The 7646-nt window shown below is 34.7% G+C and overlaps 1 pseudogene; it reads right to left on the minus strand.

Moving 5' to 3' along the window:
* Nucleotides 1-5946: 5946 nt before the first annotated feature.
* Nucleotides 5947-7130, minus strand: LOC121489601 (annotated as a pseudogene).
* Nucleotides 7131-7646: the final 516 nt, after the last annotated feature.

A 7646-nucleotide genomic window follows, 5' to 3' on the forward strand; every position in this document is an offset into this window, starting at 1 on the left:
CAAGAAGAGTGGATACCAATGACAGATATTACAAAAAAGGTCAGGTGTGATTAGAACTGAAAAGGGAACATAGATTTGGCCATCAGATAATTATTAATGATCTTGACAAGAGCATGCGCAAAAAAAAAAAGAGCTTAAAAAGCTTGATTATGAGTCAAAGTGAAGAAAACACACGCCGTACTAGGGCAGATCACACAAAAAGCAGTAGAGAGACTTTATTTTTTCAAGAAAGCATAACGGTATTGACAACTGGAGAGTTAAGAATATGTCATTAGAACCTGAGCCAGAGGAGATCATAAACTCTGATCATAGAGATTTCAGAACAAGTGGTTCCCTCAGAGAAGAGTCAAGTCCCTGATAAGGTAAGAAAGTGGAAGAAGGGATTTGTAAGAGATCATTTATACTGCACCTGAAACATTTATGAGACTCACTAGATACACATGAATGAATGATGCCATTCATAGAAATATAATGTACTTTTCCGACAAAGAGGGGAGAAATGGAGAATACATACGGCCTTCAGATTCATATCATCGTAAGTACTGGTGAGCCATTCTTCTAATGTCATGAAGGACTTTCTCCCCTTGGTATTGGAAGAGGGTCTTAAGGGCGCTGTCTCAGTGAAGTGCAGCTGGGGACACAGGTATAGATCATGCTCTCACTTTCCTCTCCCTCCTTAACCAGAGAGCTTCATATGTTAATGCTTTCTCTAGAGAATTTTTTTTAAAGGAAAAAGGACAATTTAATCAAAATAACCTCATAAGCCACTTTAAAACTGGTACTTTATTCTTACCGTGAACCTCTTAGGGGTTGAATTTGGATTGATGATTTTTGTTTCTGCTAGATGTCTCCATTGGCCATGCTTCAATGAAATGGTGACTATTTTGTGTATATAAATTATATATATATAATATATATATTTTGTTATATATATATAAATTACATACATAAAATAAATAAAACTATAACATGTGTGTAAATTAACCAAACACATAGATATGCATACATACAAACTCCTGATTTTATCTAAATGAGAAGAATTTAAAATCTTTTATAATAATTGCTAATATCTGTAATATCATTTTCAGTTGGCACAAAGATATTATGTTTAATTTCTCAGTCGAACCTTACACTAGCATATCGAATTATGTAATATCAATGACAGTATCACTCACATTTAGCAGATAAGGAAACTCAGGCTCGTAGAAATTAAATTAACTTGTCTAAGTGAAGAGAGCTATTAACAGAATGAATTTAGGACTAAAATTAGGCATGACATGGAAAATCCCACGTGTTTCTGCCCTGAAGCGTTCCACCTTGGATAACTAGTCTAGGTGGTAACACAAATGTATGTATTGAAAGGAATGTAACTTCAATTCTGATATCCTTTCTTCTTTCTACCCCCTAGGATGTGTTATCCAGGGTTTCTCTTAACCTTACTTTTTCTTTGTATTCTCATCTTTGCTCTAATTTACCCATTTTATTTCCACGGCTAAATCCTGACTCCTGCTCCTGATCAATTCAAACGCAACCAATCCACAGTGTCCTCTGTTCTACATCTAAACCCCTTTCAATTCTGGCGGCTCTAACCACATATTTCTTTAGTCAGGCTTTTGAGTGCTTTCCCAATGCTCCCTGGATCAAATAGTAGCATCTAAGTATGGCCTTCAAAGCCGTTCACCTTCTGCTCCAGTCCTAGGCAGCCTCTCCACCTCCACTCAGACACAAACCATATCTTCAAGCTTACCTTTTTGTGTTCTAAATCTTTTTGTTTGTTCTAAATCTTTCCTCTTCATGTCTAAGTTTTGATCTTAACTCTTCATGTTTATGAAACGACTTCACGACTCAATGTCAAAATAGATACCGTTTTTTTCCCTCTTGATATCACCAGGTAACAGCTGCTTCAAGCATATTTCACTTATTACTCGCATAATTCTCAGGTGTTACCAATTCAATATCAGTCCCTTCTTTTTCAATTTTTTATTCGTTCTTGAATTAAATGCACATGTCAATGCCTACTATGTGTTATTCGTGCTTCTGGCCACCCTCGTTTTAAGCTTCCCAACGGTAGATGTGACGCATGCTGTGAACAAGTATATATATTGCAGGTAGTAAAGAATATTTGCCACTAGAGCACAGTCACAGACATAAGAAACGTGGTATTTATAACAAAATAAGAAACAAAGAATAGAAGTACAAGAGCTTCAAATTACACTGTGTGAGCTGGTTGGAAAACATTAAATACCTTGGGAATTACAAAGAAAGAGGAAAATTATTTTGAGCATTTAAGTACATAGAAATTATCTATTGTTCGCCTCTAGGTAAGAATATGTGTGGAGTATTGTTATTAGTATCAAAATCGTTTGGAAGTTTATATAATGACAATATATCACAGTCTCTCCTATGGAAGTCACAGTACAGAAACACTCTGTTTAGTATTTTATTTTACAGAGAGTACTTTGTTTTCTAGGTATATGTACTCAGATAACTAATCACACAGCTGAAAATCCAAGTAAAATATTTGTTGAATAATTCGAAGGGCAGAAAATGGAAATAAAGAGAAAATTTTCCAGGTTACGTGTTTACACATGTATCTAAGAACTAACAGTGGTATCCTGATGTTTAAACGCCTTTTTCTTTCAAGGACTTTTTAAATTATTTGAATTCTAACCATCTGTGAAGTGTATAAGAACATTCTAGTCATTCTATAGTTTGGTCACTCCCAGAGGTCTTGCAGACAAAATTAGTATGAAAACAGAAACATCATTGTCAGGAGAAGATCAAAGAAAATATTTTTTTAAATGTCAAGAAACTCCTTTATAAATTAAACATTTATCTCAGGGTACACAAAACTTGTCCATTTATATTTTCACTTGCCACACATTGTATCTTCATATGGTACATCTTTAATATTTTTTATAAAAGTAAACTGGAATTCATTGGTTCTCTATAATCAAACACTCTCACTTTAGTGAGAAGAAGAGTTCCCAGAGGCAAACTCGCTCATCTAAGTTTTTTATTGGAATCAGGGTGGTGGTGGTGGCAGCGTGGGGCTGAACTGTAGAATGAAACTTAAATGTAAATGTAAATAATGTAACTTAGAAGCTACATTATTTTTCTCACAGTGCAAAATTAAGGCAGAAATAAAACAGTCACAGAATATGTCTGTCTGTTTGAAAAAAGGAATGATCAAAAAAAAAAAAGAAAAAAGGAATGATCTTAGTTTCTTCCTCCTATTTGAAATCATACATATATAACTAAAGCATTTAATGTCCAGGTTATTAATTATAGGACCTGTCCGGTTTCTGAGGACTTTCATGAGGATGCAATTTGGAAAAGAAACTATGCAAATATTTTACAGTTTAAGAATTTTTATCCTGAAATTATAATTAAAGTTGAATTTTAAAAAGTCAATATACTACTCCCTTCTGCTACATACAGAAATAGCTTTACCGGATCATTAGGTCATTGCTACCGGTTATTGGTTTGTTTATTTTTTAAATTCAGTGGTCAGGGGTGCCTGGGTGGCTCAGACACTGAGCCCCCGTCTTCCATTCAGGATGTGGTCTGGAGTCCTGGGGTCCTGCAGATCTGATCTGAGCCCACATGGGGGCTTTCTGCTCAGTGGGGAGTCTGCTTCTCCCTCTCCCTCTGCCCTTCCCCCTGCTCATGCTCTCTCTCTCTCTCTCTCTCTCTTTTTCTCTCTCTCATGCTCTCTCTCATTCTCTCATTTGTCTGTTGTATGTGTTATATGTTCGAAGCTTCTGGGAATGTGAGGGACAAAGAAGTAGACTTTTGGTGAAATATTAGAATTCACTAATAACCTTGCCTCTTTGAGTCAAAAACCATACACTATATGTTAATTAATTGAATTTAAATAAGATGAAAAAATACTTACAAAAAAGAGAAAATACTTTAACACCTTATGGGGCTGAATGCTTTGATATGTAGATATGGAGACAAGATATGTGTGTGTTAAATGCTGCATTTTAACTTAGGAGAGGAAATAGAGCAAAAAGAATTGAAGTTTCTGGAAAAAGCTGTCTTTTGCTTTAAATATACACAAAAACAAGCCTGAACTAATCACGAGTGGTTACATCAGCCACTGCCATTATCTTGATTAACTATCATTAAAGCTATCACTGAAATGAATGAGCTCCTAGTTAAAAGGAGCACTATTTTCTTTCTGTTAAATGACAAGCAAAAAAAAAAAAAATCAATTTGAAATGATATGTTTCCCTATTTCTAAGTGCAAACTAGCACATTTACAAAATATTTTATTGCTAAGCTAATTGTTACTACACTAAACAATGTTTCAAGACAGAATGTTTTCATTATTCCTTGCAATTCTCATTTCCCTTTCTATCTTTCTCTCCTCATACTTCATTTTTTGCTCATTTTGACTCTTCATTGTGTATCATTTATAAATATATCCACCCCATTGGTTTCAAAATGCCTCTCTTTTCTCCATTTGTTTTTCAATTGGAATGCATAACTGAAGCACATCTTTCATATAAGACAAACACTTTGGGTGCTTTTGAAATCTTTATTAAATCTTCCTCTTTTCAAAGAGACCATATAGCCTGACGGTGTATTTCTTTTAAATTTCATTAGCCACAGTAATTTGGGGATGCATTGATGCTCCTATTATGCCAAGCATTTATATCTTTTATATCTAGAATTGCTGTTATATTTGTTTTTTCTTGTCTTCAGTTTCCTAAAACCTTTACAATAGTGAATGATCATTATGGTAACAAGTCTGCTAAATATTAGATGAACAAAGAACACTTAATATCAAACTATTCACTGCATTTTTTTTTTCCTCATTGGAGTACCACCTCCCCTCTCACTGATTTACAGGTTCCCCATCCAAGGACACACAAACTGTTGAGCTAACTATACAGTATATTTTGTGCTAAGGGCTGGTTTCCAGCCAGATGTGTGTATTTTTAATTAATTGTTTTTTTTTTTTTTTTACATTTTTGTGTTTTTAAATTAGAGCTTGGATTACCAATCTCTGTTTATAGTGAGATATTCTTTATTTCATTGTTTAAAAAAACACTATTTTATGGATGTATTCCATTATTTGACGTTTTACTGTATCTGATTACACTTATATTCAAATCTTTTTAGATTATTTTATTATCTGAATTTTATGATCACTGACCTGAACTCCTAGGTTTGAATTTATTGAATACCCTTCTTAGTGTTAATTTTCTCCATTTATTTTGGAATTTGTACATCTCTTTCTCTCTCCCTTTCCCCCCTCTCCTCTGTCTGACTCTGTATCTCTCAGTTATTATTTCTGGGTTCTTATAATTTCTAATAGTTTGACATTTCATTTCACCTGGTACTTTTGGGCCTCTGTCTAGTATTAAATCTTAAAATCATATTTCAAAATGTCTGCCCAATATTTACATTAAGGAATTCAAAAAATATGGGAGCCAAATCTTGGTTCAGGTCTTGTTTGCTGATTTGTAACTATGTTCTCTTGCTTCCTTTCATATATAAGGCTTAGCATCAATGTTCTATAACAGGTTTTTTATTTTTTTAAGATTTAATTTATTTATTCATGAGAGACACACAGAGAGGGAGGCAGAGACACAAGCAGAGGGAGAAGCAGGCTCCATGCAGGGAGCCCAATGTGAGACTCAATCCAGGGTCTCTAGGATCACGTACTGAGCCAAAGGCAGATGCTTAACTGCTGAGTCACCCAGGCATCCCCCACCTTTTTTAAAATTATTAACTTCCTTATAAAAAGAAGAAGGATAACAAATGAAAATCCTAATAAGTAAACAATGTGGAATACCTTTCCATTCATTACAAATATGAGCTTAACTCTCAATTTCCATCAGTCAATAAGGCATTTCTTTATCCAGGCTCACCACTTTGTTTTATTTTTATTTATTTATTTATTTTTTTTTATTTTTTTTTTTATTTAAAATTAATAAATTTTTATTTAAGATATTTGACATGTGATTCCTTCGGCCGCCAATCACCATAGTTCCACCAAAGCCAGAGTGATGATCTTCAAAATAGCACTTTTAAAACAAACTTTTGTTCAATCCACAGCCGTCACTGTCCAGAGGTCTTCTTGGATCTCCACTTGAATATGGACATACTTCAAAAACTCCCCACTGTAATCTTTGAGGTCCAACTTCTTTAGAGCCCTTTAAGTCCAGACACTGTTTTCAAGTGAAAAGCCTTAATATTCATATTCCTATCTCTTCCTTTTCAGACCATTCTATCCTCTGTCCCATGTTTTTGGATTTTGATGCTCTCTTTTTAGACGAAGCAGCTTCTTCAGTATATTCCTCTTGTCCTAAATACAGATTCATTTTCTTTGGTATTTCAGAACTTACTATGAATTCATTATTGTCCACCAATTTGATATCACACCCATCATCATTTTCAAGAGTTGTTGCAGCCTCTTCCACTGTTTCTGACTCTTCAATAGGAGAGAGAGATCCATCATCATCCAAGTATTTGTATCTACGACTGTCAAAATCTTCCCTTTCTAAATCTTCACCAACATTCATTTGTTTCAAGGATTCCTTGAGATAGTATTCATACTTCAATTTTTCAAGGTAGTTGAAAAATCCTCTTGCCACCCGCTTGCTCAAAGCTTAAAATCTTTCTCCATGGTAATGGCTTTTTTACATTCTCAGATTCTAAAAATGGGAACCCAGATCCTTTGTCTTTAACTTGTTTCTTATTTATTTGGGAGCGTCTAGTGGTTTTTCTTCCTTCTGGTCTTCCCCTTGGTCTTTCTTTTGGCTTATATTTCCTCTTTTTACGTTTCTTTTTTTTTGAATCTTTCAAAAATAGCTTTTAAAGTCAGTGGTCTTGGTTCAAAAGAGGAGTCACTAGATGAATCCCTTGCTTCAACACCTCCAGAAGAACGAACAAACTTTCTAATAGGGTTTTTTTGCCCCTGTTTTGGTGAGCACGGGACAAACTGAGTCTTAAATAAGCTGCTACCGGAAGAATTATCACTTTCATTGTCAATTTCTACAGCTGAATTAGATGCCATTACAGGTTGAGAAAATTCGTTACTTATTCTCCCCCAAGTCCTTTCCAAATTGTATTCACCACTTGTTTGCTTCAGAGTTCTCAGCAACCACGCGGAAGGAAAGCTATTTTTGTTTTGTTTTGTTGGTGGTTATGACTTTTAATTATATTTTTTGTTATAGTTACGTCTCATTGTGTTTTATCTGTCTTTGCTATTTGTTCACAGCCGAGGGAAAGCTTCAAAGCATGAACTTTGGGGCACCTGAGTGGCTCCACTGGTTAAGTATCTGACTTTGGCTCAAGTCATGGTCTCAAGGTCCTGGGATTGAGCCTCATGGGAAGCTCCCTGCTCAGGGGCTATTCTGCTTGTCACTCTCCCTCTCTCTCTCTCCCTGCTCATCCTCTCTCTTTCTCTCAAATAAATAAATAAATAATCCAAAAAACAAACAAAAAACAAAAAACACAAACCATGAATTTCAACATCATATTGACGGAAAAAAAATAGTATTTCTGACAGTAAGCTATTAGGTTAGGGATAAAGTATTTTAATTAATAGAGACATTATACTTGGGAGACGAGGTAGTAGCATTTTCTCTGTTACACTATGCCTACTAAAGTACAGTTTAGTTTCAAAA

The sequence above is a fragment of the Vulpes lagopus genome, chromosome 4 (assembly GCF_018345385.1).
Source record: "Vulpes lagopus strain Blue_001 chromosome 4, ASM1834538v1, whole genome shotgun sequence".
Classification (NCBI taxonomy): Eukaryota; Metazoa; Chordata; class Mammalia; order Carnivora; family Canidae; genus Vulpes; species Vulpes lagopus.